This window comes from Ochotona curzoniae, unplaced genomic scaffold (genome assembly GCF_017591425.1).
Source record: "Ochotona curzoniae isolate NIBS_2020 unplaced genomic scaffold, NIBS_Ocur_1.0 contig_908, whole genome shotgun sequence".
Lineage (NCBI taxonomy): Eukaryota > Metazoa > Chordata > Mammalia > Lagomorpha > Ochotonidae > Ochotona > Ochotona curzoniae.
The window spans coordinates 23,212,775-23,233,163 of NW_024466607.1; the positions used below are offsets into that span (position 1 = coordinate 23,212,775).

Sequence of the window (20,389 nt, forward strand, 5' to 3'; positions counted from 1 at the left end):
TTTCTAGAGGACTTCAAGACCCACATGGTTTGACACTTATTAATCATCTTATGCATACTTAAAGACTTTCTATAAATAATATCAAAGAATATACTGATTGATTGCTATTAAAAGCTTTCAGAAACTTTTGTCTATATTATAAAAATACATTCAGTATGTGCTCAGTGTTCAAAACATGTCAAGCCATGTGCCAAGGACTGGCTGTGGATGAGCTGTTTTAACTCACACTCACCTTGAGAACATGTTATCGTTATCCCCAGTGTAGAATGAAGGAATCCAGGCTCACAGCTACACAGGCATGGTAAGAGAACAAAACCCAAGCAACCTGTATCTAGAACCTAGAACTATGACTTTCATCTTGTCTTAAAAAAAACAAAACAAAAACAAACAAAAAAACTACCCACAGATACAGAAACAAGTAGATGTTACTTTCATGTGTTGGGCTTCTCAACTAAAAAATAAACTTTTCTCTTTACTGAACTAGACTTCCATCTTTTCAAAGGCTTAAAAGGGGTGCCTGGCCAACAAACAGCAAAGAAAAGGGATCGTTAGAGACTGTATCTTCCAGAGAAGGAAGGTTAACCTTGCTAGTCTGGTAGAATCCAGCTGCTCTGAGAGACTGCTATAGCCTTGGTGAGCTCTAAAAGTCCCTATTTCCCCATTCCAGACTCTTGCCCCTTATACCCAAGAAAAGCATTCTAATTATAGGCATAAATATGAGTTACAAGGTGACAGTCTAAAAAGTGAGGAAATTCTAGATACAAACAGACCATGTCTAGATTCAAGTGGGCCAGGGAGGGAAAAGGTGAAGCAGGGAGAAAATAGGTATTTCAGTACCCTGCTCTTCCAGATCTATGGAAAGTGACAGAGCATAGCTTCATGTTGCCAGGCTTTCTATGAGCTTGTAGAGTAGAGTGCTTATATGCGACAGCCACAAGTCAGGGTAGATACATTCTGGAGGAGGGGTCATTTGACTGGCAGATGGATGGATAAGATTAGTAGGGGCAGGGAAAGAGTGGTTTCCAGCTCAAGGCCCTAATCTAGGTACCTGTCTTATCCCACATCAAAACCACTTGCTGTTCCCAAACATACCCAAAGCTCCTTGCTTTTCTTGAGTTAGCCCCTCTGCCTGGGAACCTTCCTTCCCCACAGCCACCCAGCCCCATCCAGTCATTCACAGGAAGAAGACCCAACTTCACCAGATTTCTGGCCAAACACCATCTACCTCTTCTTTCTAAAAGAGCTCTATGCCTATTACGTCCATAGATCTTCATCTTCTTTGTCTCCTTGGACTAATATTGGCATGATACTTAACAAATACTCATTAAATTACAGAATAAACTCATAACGGGCATTGGATGTAGTAGTTAAAGCACCACTTGGAATGCCTGCATCCCACATCTCAATACCTGGTTTCAAGTCTTAGCTCTAGCAATGATTCCAGCTTCCTGCTAATTTGTACCCAAGGAAGCAAAAGTTGATGGCTCAAAAGATAGGGTCCTGGTCACGCATATGAAAGACTCTAAATGAGTTCTGGGCTTCTGGTTTTGGCCTGGCCCAGTCACAGCTCATATAGACCTTTGTGGAAAGAATAGATGTATGGAAAATTGCTCTATCTGCTTCTTCATATTTTTCAAATAAATTAAACAAAAGAATTAACTATGCAGTACCCGAAATACATCTCTTTCAGTACTTTGGCAAGTATTTTCTAATAAAAAATGAATGGAGATGCATACACATATATGTAAACACAAATATTTGCAAAAACTGCAGTTTAAATTCTTATCACCAATCCAACTGATCAAATTCATTAAGCTGCCAGTACAAGCCAAGTGAATTACAAACACAGAATGCAGAGGGTAATGGGACAACTCAATAACTGTGCAGGGGCATGGTGAGTGACAGAGTGGGCAACAATGTTCTAATAAACACGAGGAGCCAAATAAGTGTTATGAACTCCTTGGAAAATCCATTTTTCTTCTTTTGTAATATCTTATCACAAACATGGAGGATTTCTTAAAGCTGTTTTTACCTAATCACATTTTCTAAGGTTGAAATTGGTGATTAACTTTACCAGAGTTCATCAAGTCCCTATATTTAAACTAAGAATGTAGTTCTCTTTTTGAATCCTGGTCACAAAGACTACAAAAGCTCCTAGTCAGTATTCATGCAAGAACCCAGGAACAAACACTTCAAACAGCTCCCCGTTGGGTGAATGAATGAGACAGGACACCAACAGGTTTCATCATTTCTCCCAGGAGCTGTCTTGTACCCCTTCACTGTGACTACTAGGCTGATGCAATTAACCTAACACATGGAGATTTTTACCCTTCATTTTCAAGTACAGTCTATTAACATTTGCCATGAACACTCTGATTATGTAAGGTTCCCATCAATGGATCCCTGCCAATACCAACCATCAAGCTAATGATATGTGCTTGCCAGCTTCAAGGTGAAGGACCACTCTTGGGCAGATTTCTCCAGCTCTCAGAGAAACCCCTTTAAAAATGATCTGGAGAAGCAGGTGCGTACCCCTTGTCTGCCAGAACCTCTACCAGCTAGGGGTAAACTAGGGGAGGGGATGTCAAGAAAGAGGGAAATAAATCCCACTAATTCAAATTGCTTGAACTGGTTGATTTCACTTGCAAATGAAAACACAACAAAAAGGTAGAGCATTGTTTTTTCAAAGATGAAATACGATAAGTAATTATGCATTTCATCACCATCGGCTTTTTTGTAATGGACAGTAGTCTATCTCGGGATTTGTCAGTGGCACCACACAGTGAAGCTGAGAAGAAGATAACTTGTATTAATAGTTGATATTATTTCTGCCACAGCAGTCAAGTGTCTGCTGATTCTGGCTTTTTCCTATGCTTTGGTGAATCCCAAGATAAATTTCTTGGGTGAAACAATGATAGGCTGCAGGTATTAGAAATCATATTTCATGGAAGGGACATTTGCAACTTCTGACCAATCAGCATTCACTCCACTCATGTGACTTGAGAAGGGTCTTCTAGGTATAGGCTTGTGACCAAAACTGTTTGAACTTAGTCATCTGAAAAGCAGAAATACAAAGAGAAAACTTCCATCTGCTGGTTCACTCTACAAATGCTCACAATAGCCACAGTCAGGTCAGATTGAAGCTGAGAGTCTGGGACTCAATCTAGGTCTCTAGTGGACTTAAGGGACCCAAATACTTAATCCATCACCAACTGTCTCCACAGAAATCTGCAGCCATGAGTGCAACTACTAATTAAACCCAGATATTCCCATATGCAGTAAGAGCATCATACACAGGGAATATTTGATTCCATGATGTCACTCGGCACATGAGGATCTTAGTTACTAACATAGAAGAAAAACGTTCCAGAGAACAAAGGAATCATGGAGAAGGGGAGAGGTTGACAGTGACCAGAGTTTGTTAGGAAGGTGTATGTGTGAGTGTGCAAAATGAGCCATGAAGGAGCAGAGTAACACGATCATTTGAGCAAAATTATCACCCATTACAAGAGGCTGCATTTTTCTTGTTTGCTGAGATGCATATATATTTCTATCAGTTGAAATGGATCATTCATTCTACCTAAGGTACAAAATGTCATGTGATCTTTTGAAGTACATACTGCCTCCTTCCAGACCCTGATAACTTCAGCTCTTAGGAAACAAAAGTCAGTCAATGAAAACTTCAAAATAAGCATTCAGGGATAATTTTAAAGGGAAATTTGATGACTTAAAAATTATCTCCCAAATTCATGGCTTTTAAGAGCAAAAGGCAATCAAAATAAGCCTGTTCGTTTCATCAAAATCCCAGCAAGATCAAACACTGGATAAGAATTAGCACTCTCCTACATCTAGATGACCTGAAGTAAATTACTACCACACAACATTTCGTTTGTGTCAGATGACGGTAAATAATCTATGGAAAGGATTTTTGATGGCTAAGCCCATTTATTCACCCACTTTTCTTCTCCAAACAGGAATATCACTGCCAAAATATTTACCAAGTCTCCTAAGAGCAGGGTGTACAATCCAAACCCCTTGTTTCTGGAAGATTCATTAAGCAAGGAAATTACGGAGCCAATTTGTTCGAGAACTAAAGACCTAGTTACAAAGGGCATGTCCAATTTCCTACCCTCGGGTGATAGAGTTAGGCCTGGTGAAACTAACATTTTTCAAATTCCCATATTTACCTGTTTTAACATAAGCAAACATAAACCTTTGCATATGATTCATAACTTTATTACAGAGGTTTTTTTTTCCCTAAATTTTAATGAACAGTAGCATGTCTTAGGTTTTCTTTGCACATTAGCAGAAGAGAGAAGATTTTCAAACAGTTTCTTCTGGAAATACTTTTTCAAATTTAGTTTCACTGTAGGTTACTAACTATTTTGTGGCAAAGAAAGTGATTCTTCCATTCTACAGAAAAAACTCATACAGCAACATACTGAAAGGAAGCCTTTTGTGCACATTGAACTACATGAGCAGTGATATGACCATGATATGTGGTCCAATTGTATCCTACCACCTAATGATGTTAAACACACAGTAAATCTCTTGCAAGTGAAATTCAAAGGATGTTAACAGTGGATGCAAACAGGATGCCAAATAACTGAAGGATTCTCATGGCAGTTTCCAAAACAAGTATGAAATTCCAGAGTAAAACTGTGACTTGAACTTTTACCCACGCCATTGTGTTCTGCGGCTTTGTTAGGCCCCAAACTCTCACTTCTGAAGTCTTATTTTAATTAAATCCTTATTTATTAAGTGCTTTCCAGTAGTTATTAATTAGCTTGGAGCAAGTCAGTGCAGGCAATTCAATCATGTGCCAACAAAAAGAAAAAAAAAAAAAGAGAAAAGAGAAGAAAAAAAATCACAAACCCAGTGTTTAGGAAATAAACACAAAAACTATTCATGAACATAGCAAAGGGTCAAGAGCGTTCCAAGTTTACAAACAGCAGGATAAAAATGATTTTGGCAAATCAAGAGAGGTTCATTAAGGAGTGAAGATTTGAGTCGAGTACCAAGCATCACCCTTGTGCAGGGGCCATGCTAATCTCCATAGCGTTCCAATTTCAGTGTATGCGCTGCCGAAGCGAGCCTAAGTACCAAATATCAAAAATGCCAAGGAACAGCAAGTTTTGTTGGGATACGAGGAAGAAAGCAGTGAAATGAGTGCAGGAAAAAAAATGGATGAGGAATATTTAGTTTCGAAGCACTTTTATTATCACTAAATATAGGTCTAAATATATCAAGGCTTAATATTGCTCATTTGCAATTTCTCCAGGACACTGAACTCTACCTTTGCGTTTCAATCACAACACCTCTCCGCTTAACATAATGAAAGAACGAAAGAAAGAAATGCGTATTTTTACACGAAAGGCAATGATATGAAAAAAGAGAGAAACAGGGAGAAAGAAACTCTGCCTTCATCTTTCTCCCTCCACAAATAGCCACAATGGTCAGAGATGGGCTAGGCCAACGCTGGTAATCTGTTAGTATATCCAGGTCTCCTACATTGGTGGGAGGGACTCAAGTACTTGGGTAAATTCTCCTGCTTTCCCAGGCACATTAGCAGGAAACCAGACCAAAAGCAGAGTAGCTGGGGGTTGATACAGGATGTTGGCAATACAAGCCGCTTGTTTCAGTTAGATGCTCTACTAGACAGGCCCTTCTTTCCCCGTTCTGACAGTGCCATTCGGAGCACTCAAGATTTCATGTTTGGTCAAGCATGCTTCATCTTTCTCTTCTGCTGCCTGTGGTTTTGATATCAAATCTAAGAATCCATTTCCACATGTATGTTTTCCTCTAAGCATTATAATTCCTAGTTTCTAGACCAAAGTTGTGTAGACCAAGGGGTATTTTACGCTGAAGGGATTGAGAGCCCAAGTTTGATCCTTATGCCCTCAGGATCCTAAAGAGAGACTCTCCCTCAAGCGTTTCTTAGATTGTAGTTCAAAAGACCAGTCTAATTTGTTCCCCACCCCATTTTCTGCATTTCCTTACAACTACCTTGCCCCCAGGAGCAAGAATGAAAAGCTGGTCCAGTCTCCTCTCACTCCTGCATTTTCTTGGAATCCTTCCACTCCTAGGAAGACCACAAGATCCCAAATTACAACAAGCCCTGCCTGCTGAATGACTAGGCCTTTGCCAGGTGGCCACTTGATCTATGTACAGGCAGAGAGCTCCCTCTTTGAATCTATTAATCTCTAACAAATTCACTATTGCTGTGAGCTTGTTTCTTGTTTTTTTTCTCTGTACCCCTTTCCTCTGAATCACCCCAGAAGCATATCACTACATTCAAGAAATATGAGTTAACTGCCTGAATGAGAAAATGTGGGTGCATGGTGATTAAATCACCATAAAATTGTCAGCTATTGTTCTAACATTCGATGCTACTTGCTCTCAATACTGCTTCAAATTTTATCTTCTGTAACAATGACACTAATTCAACTTAGCCATTGAGCCTGACAGTAGTAACGCCATTTATTAATTGAGCTCCTATTTTTCTCCATACAAATGACTATTTATTAAAACAAAGCTTTAGAATCAAGATGATCAGAGTACATCACACTGAACATATATTCTGAAAGTTAGACAAAGCTAAGCTACTCATACTGCTCCATTAAATAGAAAACTGATGGTACCCAAGAGCCTAAACAGGAGCGTTTGGCAGGAGTTTGATCCAGTGCTAAAATGAAAAGAGGAAGGTGTTGCATAACAGATGACTTGAGTTTAATTCTCGGCTCCACAGCCTGACTCTAGCTTCTTGCTGATACAGACCCATGGGAAGAGTTAAGACTTAAGGACGTGGTTGCCTGTCACCTATATGGGAGACATACCTTGAGTTTCAAGCTCCTGTCCAGCTGATACAAACTTTTGAGTGAGTGAGTGAACCACAGCAGACAGCAGTTCTAGCTTTCCTCCCTTTCAAATACATGCAGAGCTAAGAGGACAAAATATGACATCATGAATAATTTCCCTATTCCTGGCCAGGATATGATGACCCAGTCCTGAATCTACCCTGCAGGATGCCACAGTCTGAACCAACCGCACACACGACACACATAAGCTCCTACTAGGGACCTCCTTAGAAGAGGATGAATTTGGGATCTGGGATATAAGCAAACAAAAAGATTGAAACACTTTTACTCAGCATAATGGCTCTCTGAAACATCTAAGAGGCAACAGTAGCAGCAAAGTAAAATACAGTTTGGAAAGAAGAGGCCAAATAGCAGAGCCAACTAAGAATATTTTAAGACATGTTACACAGATGAGAAATCTAGCATCTTTTTAGTGATTTTTTTTTTCAAGGTGTAATTTATTTTTTATTGGAAAGTCAAATTTAGAGATAGGAGGCAAAACAGAAAGATCTTCCATTCGCTGGTTCACTCAATGACAGAGCAGAGTGGATCCGAAGCCAGGAGCCTCCTCCAAATCTCCCATACCAGTGCAGGATCCCAAGGAAGTGGAGCAGGTGGGGATTCCAAGGCAGTGGAGCAGGTGGGATATGAACCGGCATCATATGGGATCCCAGTGCATACAAGCCAAGGACTTTAGCCAGTAGGCTATTACACCAGGTCTGAGAAATGTAGTTTTCCAAAAGATAACAGGATAAACTTTTCTGAGGGCAATATCAACAAATTCTCCAAGTCACACATTGCAGTATTTTAGATCTCAGAAATTCTCTTTTTTTAAAATATTTATATATTTATTTTATTGGAAAGGTAGGTTTACACAGAGAAAAGACAGAGAGGAAGATCTTTGGTCCACTGGTTCATACCCCAAGTAGCTACAAAGGGAGAAACAGAGCTGAGCTGAGCTGAGCTTAGGCCAGCAGCCCAGAGCCTCTTCCAAGGCTTTGGGTCATCCTCAACTGCTCTTCCAGGTTACAAGCAGGGAGCTGGATGGTAAGTGGGGTAGATAGAACACAAATTGGCACCCATATGGGATCCCGGCACAGCATGCAAGGTGAGGACATTAGCTATTAGGTTAACATGCCAGGGCCTTCTCTTTATTTTTTTAAAGATTTATTTATTTTACTTGGAAAGTCAGAGTTACAAAGGGTGGGGAGAGAGAGAGAGAGACGTTAAGGGCCAGGCTGGACTGGTCCTAAACTTGGAGTCAAGGAGACTTCTCCATGCTTCATACATGGGTGCAGGAGCCCAAACACATGGGTGATGCTCCAGCGCATAAACAAGGAGCTTGATCAAGAAGTAGAGCAGCAAGGATACGAACCAGTGCCCATGGAGGATGCCACTGCCAGTAGGTGAGGATCAGTCCATGAGGACACGGTGCTGGCCCCAAAAGTCAGAGCTCTTAATATACTGGCACACTTAATATGTTAACAGAATAAGTGGTTTGCATCTTTTTTATTTAACTTTTTTTTAAATATATGGTTCAATCCACAGAAACCACCACTTAGTCTTTAGCAGCTATGGCTGTAATTTTAATGAAAATTAATTTAAGTAGCCACATGTGAGCAGTAGATGCTATATTAGAGTAACTTGAGAGAAATAATGACCTAAACAAAAACTCAAGAGCAAATATTTGCAGCCTAGTTAGATACTGGTAAGTGAAGAATGTGGAAATATCCTTATAGTATAATTTACTTGAAATTCATAAAAACAGGCCCAGTGTGATAGCCTAGTGGCTAAATCCTCGACTTGTAAGTATTGGGTTCCCAAATTGACACGGTTCATGTCCTGGCTGCTCCACTTCCCAACCTGCTCCCTGCTTGCAGCCTGGGAAAGCAGCAGAGGATGGCCCAACAGCCTTGGGACCCTTTACCAGCATGAGAGACCCAGAAGAAGCTCTTGGCTCCTGACTCTTGGCTTCAGGTCAGCTCTGGCTGTTGTAGCCACTTGGGGAATGAACCAGTGGATGGAAGATCTTTCCTTCTATCTCTCCTCTCTGCAAATAACCTTTCCAATAAAAAAATAAATCTTAAAAAATAATCCATAAAAGCAATTGAAATGGTCCTGGTGCAGAGTGGGGAAGTTATAAGTAATTCCTCCACATTTCAATATTCATTTGATGCAGACACAAACATGCAGCAGTTGACTAATGAGTAGTGGAATGACACGCGGCACCAGGGTAGGCCAGGTGGAGATAATATGAAAAATGAAAATCAAGGAAGGAAGGAAAAAAGTCCATGGTGGAGTTGGAGATGCCCAAATCTTGGAAAGTCAGGTTTACCCAAAATGTTTCCATCTAACAGAGGTGGGAACTTAGAAATGCTGTCAAAGAGATTTAGGACAAACTGGAGGCTGGTTAAATGAAGAGTTTCTCAGTCCTGAGTCCTGGCAAGTCCTGCCCTTGGCCTTCAGGTACCAAAATCATAAAACCCAGTGCTTGGAATTGGGAACCCCTTTTGCTTACTTAACGTTTTCTCTACCTCCTCTGTCAAGGGAGAATGAGGTCAGGGAAACTGAACCAAGGAGTGGGGAAGCAAGGCAAGAGGGCAGAAATCCAAAAGGAAAGGTCAGAAATATCTAAGAGAAATAAACGCTCCTAAGGAGAAGGGATGTTCCTGTGGAGAGAATGATGAAAAATCAGAGGGGAAGAGAGCCTTTGTAAGAACCTTTGTGAACTTCCTCACAGAATCGCAAATTACACACATGCCTCCCAGGAAACACAAGTGCTGTGAAGACAAACACATACCTGCTATTAAAATAAATAATAGGCAGAAAAGGGGTGAGGACTGAGAAATAATACAGTAAGCCAAGGCCAAACTCAAAAACAAACAAAACAGAAAATACCCCTAAAAGAACTTGACATGGAAGTGGACAGGTATGAGTTATTTTTAATTCAGATGAAATATAGCTCAAGCAGCCACGATTAAAAATTTTTTTTTCTTCCTGTCTCTCCTCCTCACCGTATATCTGACTTTCCACTAAAAATAAATCTTAAAAAAAAAAAAAGCCTTGGGACCCTGTACCTACATGGGAAACCCAGAAGAAGCTCCTAGCTTCTAGTTTAGGTTTGGCTCGGCTTTGGCCATTGCGGCCACTTAGAGGGTAAACCAGCAGATGGAAGATCTGTCTCCTTCTCTTTGTATAACCACTTTTCCAATTAAAAAAAAAAACAAATCTTAAAAAAATAAATGTTATCACTGACCAAAGAATGTTACCAAGCACTTATAGATCATCATGGGATCTGCACATGAGCTCAACATGAACCTCTCCAGGTAGTGTCAGTCTATACTGCGACAATCTTTACCTAGAAATTAGGTAATAATCGCCCTGCTCTTGGTTCTGTGCTTGGCAATACCAGCCCAGTGTCAGCAACTAAGTCACTGGACGATGGGCAGACTGAGTGTTGGGGCTCTACCAGAATACCAAGAGACCAAAGCCATCTTTTCTTTACTTCTGACATATGGGTCACGTTAAACAGGATTTTTGTTTTGTTTTGTTTTCCATGCTACAAGGAGGGACATAGCTACCACTGTCTCCCAATTATCTCTTTCTCTTCATGCAGAAAATCAAGTAAGCTGAAGATAGAAATCAGTATCACCACTGTAAATCCCATGAAGAATACAACCCCTACTTGTGTTGCAATCTTCCAAAGGGCGCACATTACAAACGTGGCTGCTGGAAACGCTGCAATTCTAACTATCCATGGGAGAGCAGGCGGTGCTGTTTTAGGCAGCTAGCACGATTTATATAGTTTTGATAAAATACACACAAGCTCCCCCGCCACTGGAAAAATCTGCAAGATAATAATGAGTGAATCTTAAATAGGCGGAAAGAAAAATAAGTTTTAAAAGAGAAGTAGAAAAATCTACCATGCTGTTGCAACAAAAATAACCCAACTGGTGCTTACGGTAAAGTTATAAAAAGGAGGAAGGGAGAAACTTTTCACACCTGCAAGGAAATCATTAAAACCTGACAGGATAGCATGGGTTTGTCAGGAGGAAGGGCCACCTGCTGTTGCGTATTTCACCCTCACTCCTCTCCCCTGCTCCTTGCAAGGAATGTAAAGCAAGCTGAAGAACTGCAGACAAAACCAAGCACAGGTTCAATCTGCTGGAGACTCTCTAGTCTGGATGAGACATCGTGATGGACTGTTTTTAACAGCTTCATTTTGAAAAGGATGTTAATCTCTTCCTGCTTTATATCAGACACTCAGCATGATGCAGCTTTCATCGTTTAGTTATCTCTGATTTCTCATTTCATGTTGATGCTCACCTACAACAATTAATGAGCATTCAATTTCTGTAACTTAAACAATACTATATCTAAATTTTGGAAATTTAAAATTGCCTCTGAGGCACTTAAACTGAATTTTCATGTTCTCTCTCCTTATATTTTCATATGCAAGTCAAGCACCTTGCCAGGAAATTCACAAAAGGCTGGGGATACTTTATAACTTATTTTTAAGCTTTTCCTTTGTAAAAGTGGACTCTAAGAAGCAAAACCATAGACTCTCAAAATTAATATGAATTAAACAGCCACACTGCTGTTTACCAAAGCCCCTATTGCAGAATCATAAAATATTGCTGGACCAATTACAAATCATCCTCATTTTACAGAACCAGATACTTGGAGATTTGAGTACTGTTTGCAGCTCTTGTGATACACTTGAGGAACAGTGGGCTTGTTTTGTTTTGTTTTGTTTTTTACTTACTAACATTGAATTGTTTATTCTGTGGAGGGTTAAGTTTCTGAATACAAAATTCACCGAACAACTCTCATTGCAAAAATTAAAAGAGGAAGAAAGAGTGGAGGAGGAAAAGTGGGAGAGTGCCTGAAAAGCACAGCAGGCATCCGAATACTACAGCCATCTTCTGCTGCTTTCCCAGGTGCATGAAGCAGGGAGTTGGGTCAGAAACAGAGCCTTAAGGTTTGAACTGACCTTGATAGGAGATGCCAGGTGACTTAACCTGCTCTGCTACATTGCTACTCTCCCAGCTGGCATCATCACTATTATGGCAAATGGCTACCTTGGATCTTCCTTTTATTCTCTATGAACATGAGTGAGGCTACAAAGCAGAAAAGTAAAATCAAAGAAAAGATCTATTCTTTTTACAAGAACTTCTTACAATGATTCCATCTCACTTCAAATGCTTGGGCAGAACAGGGATGTAGTTCTTTCTAATGACTTTACATAGAAAATATCAACTAGTTGAATAGTCAAACATCTGGAAGGCTAGGAGAAGGGAGAATTACTTGGAAATCTTAGGTTTAATTGGGGTCAACATAATGTAACAAATGCAATAGATGCAATTTCCTCATCTAAATCAGACAGAAGCCCACAGACTGAGGACTTACCAACAGTGCACCAAAGGCTCAGGTTTCTCATGTCATACCCACTCTTTCGTACCTGATAACATCTAAGTTAGTAAACAAAGCTGATTAAATGATGTTAACATCCCATTTCTCTCCCAAACATTCCTGTAAACCGAGCCAAACCGTCTTCAATCTCTGAGTCAACAGCATACACAATGAACAGTGTTCCTTCCTGGTGCTCAGATCCTCAAGTTAGTCTGCTCTATGTTTATGTTTATATTCTTATTCTTGTATGCACAAAGATGAATCTTTTAGATGAGTCTTTCTTCCTTTCTCATTTTCTTTCCTTCTTTCCTACTTTCCTGCCTTTCTTCAAGATTATTTATTTTTTGTTGTTGGAAAGGCAGATCAGATTTATAGAGAGGAGAGACAGACAGAAAGATCTTCCATCTGCTGGTTCACTCCCCAAGTGGCCACAATGACTAAAGCTAAGCTGAGCTGAGCTGAGCTGAAGCCAAGTGCCAAGAGCCAGGAGCCAGGAGCTTCTTCCACATCTCCCATAAACAAACAAATAAACAAAAAACAAAAACGGGTGCAGGGTCCCAAAGCTTTGACCATCCTCTGCTGCTCTCCCAGTCCATGAGCAGTGAGCTGAGTGGGGAGTGGAGCAGTTGCGATACAAACTTACAGAGAAGTTGTGAAGATAGTAAGAGTTCCAACATACCTATATGTAGGCTCTATATCTTGTTACTTTATAGACCTATCATTGATACATTCTTAGTAACATATTTCCTTAACTTTCAATCCTATATCCTTTCTTTGTCTTAGTTATGTAGGACACCTAATCAATATTGGCTCATGTCTCTTAATCGTCTAGGCTATAACAGTTCATCAGATTTCCTTATTTTGTATGACCTTCATAGTTTTGAGGAGAATATACTGGTGAAACCCCTCTAGTATGTACTGAATACTTTTGTTTGCAAACTGTATTTGTTTCTTGGGTGCTGCTTAAAGTGCCATTCCTACGATGTATCTTACTTCGTCAAGGATGTATTCTGATCATCAACACGACTTATCATTCTTGATGTTAAAATTTACAAAATGGTTAAGGCAATATTTGTTGGGTTTCCCCATTCTAAACTTTTCCCAACTGTTTAAAGACACTATGTGCACTACACACTCAGAGTGGGAATCAGGTCCCATCTCCGTGATGGCAAAGTATCTACTTAAAATATTAGTAATTCTTCTGGCAAGATATTTATAAGTTCCTCCCTTTTTATTTATCCATTTATTTGTGTACCTATTAACTCTAAGATACCCACTTTGCACCATTTAGAATTTTCTGTTGCACTGTTTCTCTGCGTGATCTGTCTTTGGATACTGAGAGCTTATCACATTGACTCCTATGTCCATTTAACCTTTTCCCTGTCCTATGGATTCATGTTGTTTACTTTTTCAACACATCGTTCCTGCTACTACAGAATGTGCCAGGCTCATCTAGCATCACCTACCACAGTCATAGACTTCTCTTTTTGTCAACAGAACCTAAGTTCCTTTAGAAAACAGCATTAAAAACCAAGAGCTGGATGCTATGTGTACTCTGCTCCCAGGGTATCACGGCAACTACTCCATCTCTGCTGTCAAAGCAAGGAAACACCACGGCCTGCTCCAACCCACAGATACACACCTATGTATAAATATGTCCACATGTAATAATCTGTGTCTACATTCTACTAAATAAAGTTTCATGTCTCCAGTGCCTATTCATTGCCAACTGGATCATTCAGGCTTCCCCCGCTTTACTTGTGTGTAACCTTTGGGAACAATGTGAAAGCTGCTTCCCACTGTCCATCATCTATTCACAAAGTTGTTCAGCTCCAGCATACACAGAGACAAGAATTGCTAACATATACCCACAGTCCTAAGATCAATAAATTTATCTACTGGATTATAGTGCTTAAGGCTGTTGATCTTTCCTTTAGGGTTATAAATCCCATTCATCTATAAAGTTATTTATTAGTACGTGTTTCTCCTACTTCTTTTACTGAGATTGTTTCACACACATGTAATACAGTAATCCCTTCCTATCCACGGTTCCACTTTCCACGATTTAAATTACCCAGAGTTAAGTGGAGTCTGGATATACTACTTTAGTGCAATGAGGAATTAAGATAGACTGAGAGTGAGAAAGAGAAATCACATTCACACATCCTTTATTATAGTATGCTATTACAATTGCTTTATCATTACTTCCTATTAATTTTTTACTGTGTCTAATTTACAAATCACCCTTTAATATAGGTATTTATGAACAGGAAAAAACAGCGTAAGTGTGGTTATGTGCCCTTTGTGTTTTCAGTCATCTACAGGGGTTCTTGAAACATCATCCATGGATAAATAAGTGGCAACTGCTCTGTACGTAGCTTTTCTGTGGTATTTTGCATCCCATTCTGGTATTCTCTCACTTCTTCAATGACATTTTTAAGCTTACAAACATTAGAATTCATTCTATGAGTTTTAAAGTACCATGGATTTTGAAAATGCAGAGAGTGCAAAATGGCACATAACTATAATTATAGTATTATGAAGAATGATTTTAATATGCTAGGAAAAAAAAACACTCCTCTTGTATTTCATCTATTCAACTTTACCCCTGAGCCTCTGCCAATCATTGGTCTATTTTCCTTCTTCACAGTTCTGCCCATATCATAAAGTCATTCATTTGGATTCATAAAGTGGATAGCCTTTTCAGATTAACTTCTCACTTTAGCAATACACAGTTAATATTCATGCATCATATACTGTATGGTAAATTCCTTTTATTTAGTATTGCATCATGCAAGTATACCATGGTATGTTTATTCAAAATTTATTGACTAAAGGACATGTTCATTATTCCTTGTTTTGAATTATTGTGCATGAATTTGTGGAAGACATTTTTGTACAGATTTTCTAATATCATATTTCCTTATAAGTTGTGTAAATACCTAGGATTATGACTGCTGTATTACATGGCAAAGCTAAGTATAACTTTGTAGAAAACTGTAACTGTCTTCCGAAGTGGTTGTATTAGTATTGTCACTAGCAATCCTCCATATCAAACTATTTTTAGAATTAGCTTGTTTTCTTATTGCTGAGTTGCAAGATGTCTTCGTTGTAAGCCCTTTGTCAGATTGTTTCTCTGCTGACATTCTGGGGTTCATCCTTTAATAGTGTCATTTTCTCAACACATATTTTTAATATGTGTTGAACTTTCCTTCATGGATTAAAGTTTGGTTGCTATATTTATACATCCAGGATTTCAGAGATGACTCCTCTAGAACTCAGTTTTGCATTATTCTATTTCAGCTTTTGTGACATGCTCAATGTCCGCATTCAGCTTCTGATTTTTTTCATTGGATGTTAAATTGTTCAGCCATCTTAAGTTGACAGGACTGTTCTTTCTCCCTTAAACTGCCTTTGTGCCTTTATCCAACACTTCAACTGAGTGAATTTGTATTTGATAAGTCAAATGCTTTACAAGAATGCTTGGCAATGGTGAAAACCCAAGATAACAGAAAATTTCAACTTCAAATCACGAGCAACTTGCTAATGGCAGGTCAGTGTTAGCACCTTTGTGTATACAGGTTAGTTCAAGAACATTAACATGATCAAAATGGAGCTCAGCTATATACAGAATGCTCTGTTTTCTAAATGGCCTATCAGCATAAATTAATCCTCTATAGTAGTAGGGAGAGAAGGTGTCAGATTGAAAACACTAAATACAGGGACACAGGAATTAAAGCAGAACTGTAGAGGGTGAAAAGTTTCCTACTTATGAACTTTAGGGGTGAATTTTGTCTTAGGATCATTTGTTCATTTCTTCTCTACATTTCATATTCCTTCAAATTCTAATTACTGCTTATTAAAACAGTATGGTCTTTTTGTACTTCACCTGCTGCTGTCTATTTAGGATTGAAGCATATGAGTATTCTATAAAAGCTGTCAAGTGTTATGAGTAGAGCCTATTGAAAACATGTAAAGGAAACCAAGGTCAAAGCCACCTTGTTTTTCACAGTGGCCTATGGGGGAATCAAATGACACAGACTGTGATTCACTTGAAATTTTTTCCTCCTGTATGTTTACCCATGATGGGCAGGGAACTGAAGTAAAAGCTTCCCACTGGAAAAACTCTGTAAAATGTGAAACCTCCTAATGTCAAATTGGAATCAACACATCATAAGCCCGTCATTAAACTGGCTTCGTGAAGACAGGAATGAGACTAAAGATGGATGAAATTACCACTGATAATGCAGAATTAACATGCACGAAGTTGACGTTCAGGAAAGAAGTTGTTCTCTGAGGATCAGGGTCTACAAGTATTTTGTAAATGAGGTCATGGAAGAGGGACTTTTAGATAATTCCAGCGCTGGTGCCCTCAGGAATCATCACGGGTTTTCTGCGATTCACTGCGACGTGAAATGGTGAATACAGAGTACTGGATCCCTCTCTGTGGTAATCAGTCATCAGTCCAGAAAGTATGTGATCACTGACAAATATCACACTGAGCTGAATCACCAGCTGGCCTATTGTATTCACCCTGCTCATGCACACAGCCAAAATGCGCTAACAACTTGCAGCAAATAAATTCCAATAAACAGATTTATTGCCCTATTTCAATACAAATCACACTCTATTAAGAATAATGCACTCTAGTCCAGGTTCTGACAGTCAAAAATGCTGATTTAAGAAGAAAATTGTGTTCCTAATTTAATTCATTCATTTGCATCTCTCTCCTCTAACTATGATATAATTCAACCTTACTGATCAGAGTTGACAATCACCCCTCCTTTTGTGCTTCCAATAATGCTTTTAAAAACCATGATTCTACTTATTTTTGTTGATATTTTATATATTATGGCTTCAGGAGGAATGTTGATCAGCTAACAATAATAAAAACAAACTGTGCCCAAAGTGACCCCTGTATGATCTTGTATGTTTTCAAAATGATGCCTCACAGACAGTACATCACAGAAGCAAAGCACATTTTTTTCCCGTAAGTGATGACATGACATCTTCCAATGATACCTTTTGTCAACACTGTTTCCTGATTTCAACACAATCTAGCTCATTGAATGGCAGGCCCCATAGTAAGCATGTATGAAAGAAACTAAGATTTTGACAGTTTCTGTTTTTGTTATTATAGGCAAACAGGATTCAATTCCTTCAAATACAGGTATTACCAACAGATTGCCTAGTTTTCTAATGCTCTCTTTTTTTTAATTGGTAGAGGAAATATATTAGAGAATCTGGCATTTGTCTATTATTTAGGATGATTTTTCAGGTATCTTTTAATTCAAAGATTAGCTGTGGGCTGACACGTTGGCACAGTAAAGCCATGGCCTGCGGCACTGGAATCTCATATGGGCACTGACTCAAGTCCTTGTGGCTCTACTCTGATCCACCTCCCTGCTGATGTGCCTGGGAAAGCAGCAGATGAGGCACAAGTTCTTGGGCCCCTGCTCCATCTGAGCGACCCAGAAGTATCTCTCAGACCCATCTAGCATGGTTCTTGAGGCCATTTGGGAAATGAATCAGCATATGGAAGATCTTTCTTTCTCTCTCTTTATCTCTCTGCAACTTTTCCTTTCAAATAAATAAACAAATAAATAAATAAATATTTTTTAAAAGGTTAACTGTATCTTGTTAAATTAGACAAAGCAAGGAACTGAAGTTGCATGTTCTAGGTATTCTTCTTTGAAGGCTTCCTCTTGCTTTGTGTCCTATCTGAAACCTGAAACTCTTAATGAGCCAGGGACTGTGCTGCAGATTTTACCAAGTTTTGCACAAGTTAAGGAGGTGCCTGCCCCGGTCATTCCAAATTTTGTCTGGATTTATTTTGATAATTCAAACAACTTCCAAAAGACCTTAAGTGGCATCTCAGTTCACAGATACTCTAATGAAAACAATGTACCTAATCTATCAGAGAGAAACATGGATAACCCATCTCAAGTGAAATCTCAAGTATATACACGTTTCTCTAAGGAAAAAAAAATAAACTGCTGTGTTCTTACAAATGTAGAATTGGAAACTGAGATACTGCTGGGCTACCAAGTCACAAAGCTTTTTTTTTTTTTTAAATTTTAAGCTCCAGGGCACTCAGATGTTAAAAATAGATTATACTTGTATTCATCCAAAAGAATGACACTCCTGTGAGTGCTGTAGCTTTGTACAATTGTGGGAAAAGTCAGACATGATCTGCAGCATGGTGAATAAAGTTGGTTCACGCACAAAATATCAGCATTTCTCTCCTTGCCTAGCTTTTGAAAGCCTCGCTGTAACAGCCCCTGCCTACCAAATTGCAGAGGAATTACTCTCAATTACAGGCTTCTGTCTGTTAAAAAGTAGTGCTGGTGATCAGTTCTGACCTTTTTCCTCTGACAAATCAAAGAAATGGAAGAAAGAGAAAAATCTGACAGGTGTTCCATTTAGATGCTGGAGGTGGGGGAAAGAAGCAAAAAGCAATGCTGCTTCTACCTATCCAGATCTCCGTCACTTCTTGTCTTCCTCATTTTATTTTTAAAATTCCTTTTCAATGAATACATTGCACGTGGCACTGTAATTTTGCTCCAAATCACTCACTGAGTCTTTTAATTTGAGTATCATTTACTGAAATCTTCCCATCGCCATCCAGGCTTTCTTTTCATTTTTTTTTTTCATTTTTCGCTCTGCTCCTCTCTCCTTCACTCTGGGATGATACAAGGGACCACAAAGTATGCATGCCATGCATTTATTTCAAGGCAATACTTGTAAACGCCAGCCTCCACAGTGTACCTATTCACCCAGTCACAGCTGAACTGGCTAGGTTCTAGCTAAGACTGAGGTTTCATTGCATGTGCACATTTTAGACACAATAGGAAGTTTTCCAATTCTGCCATATAGCAACTTCCCGTCTCAGAAGAATGACTACTTTGCTAGGGACTGAAAAAGTTAGGATGATGAAAGTGAAACTGTCAACATTCTCTATGCTTTGCAGGTGGTTGGTTAAGCTGAGAACCTGGCACTTGCTCAGCAACATTCCTAATGAGAAGTGGAAGCCATGTGTGCATCGAGTGGCTATCTCTCTACACTTCAAAGAGAGAAAAAGGACTGAAGGCTATGCTCTTCCCTTAGGAATCCAAGGGACCTGCCTTTAGGACAGCTAATGACAGCTCACACTCTGCTTTGAAACATGCTTCTGTTATGTTTGCTGCTCTTCAGTAGGGAAAAGCTATTTTCAAAACTAATGACTCTACTTATACAGAAGGCAATCAGTTAAAATATCACAATCTGAAACAGATCTGCAAATGGGTTCCGATGAACTGATGACATCACATAACCAAAATACTGTCCCATATTCTCTTCTGGTTCTGTCATTTTGGCTCCTTTTCCATCAGGCAGAACTGTTATTCTAAAGTCAATGAGCCCGTGTGCTCAGAAGTCACATCATGGAAAGGCTAATGGCCAGAGATCAGGATGAAGGCAGAAACAAAGAACAAGTAATCAAACTAAAGGTGGGAAAAGTTCAAAGCGCTCTCTCTCTCTCTCTCTCTCTCTCTCACACTCACACACACACTCACACACACACATACACACATATCTCTCTTTAAAATCAGATGATTAGACTCAAAACACTAAGGGGGAATCTTGGATTTTTTTTTTTTATTCTGTCATTATCTATGGGCCCTGGGAACCTGAGGAAAATGTCATCTTGTTTCAGAAGGTAATGTCTTCTTGATAATCCCTTCCATCTAAGTGAGACAGTGTGCTACAAGGATACAGAAGAAAAGTGTTTCCTTCCAGGAGCAGTCAACCAAGGATGAAGATGACAATAGCACAAGAGTGTACACTGCACAGCTCTGGTGACAATGCCAGTGGGGAAAAGGGATAACAGCTAACAATAGAAATAATGCCTAGATCAGTAAAAAAATAAGTAACTCACTTTATCTCAAGTTTCAGGAAAAGAGATGCATTTGAAATAATACCTACATTTAGGCTTTGGTAACCATCTATTATCTGGTTAGGCAATCAGTGAGAGCCCTACTGTACCACTTAGGGCCTCTGTTATTTGAAGACGGAAGAATAGTATTTTGCTCTACTGATTTAAATATACTATAAGGTTATAAAGACAATTTGCATGGCTCATA

General features: G+C 39.2%; 1 protein-coding gene and 1 non-coding gene across 2 annotated transcripts in view; both read right to left on the reverse strand.

The window, feature by feature from the left end:
* FHIT (fragile histidine triad diadenosine triphosphatase) overlaps positions 1–20,389 on the reverse strand; it is a 1,216,856-nt gene that overhangs the window by 381,756 nt on the left and 814,711 nt on the right. The gene's annotated exons all lie outside the window — the stretch shown is intronic.
* LOC121166199 lies at positions 4,993–5,095 on the reverse strand. Its single transcript, XR_005885361.1, has one exon. It is a non-coding gene; the product is annotated as a U6 spliceosomal RNA (small nuclear RNA).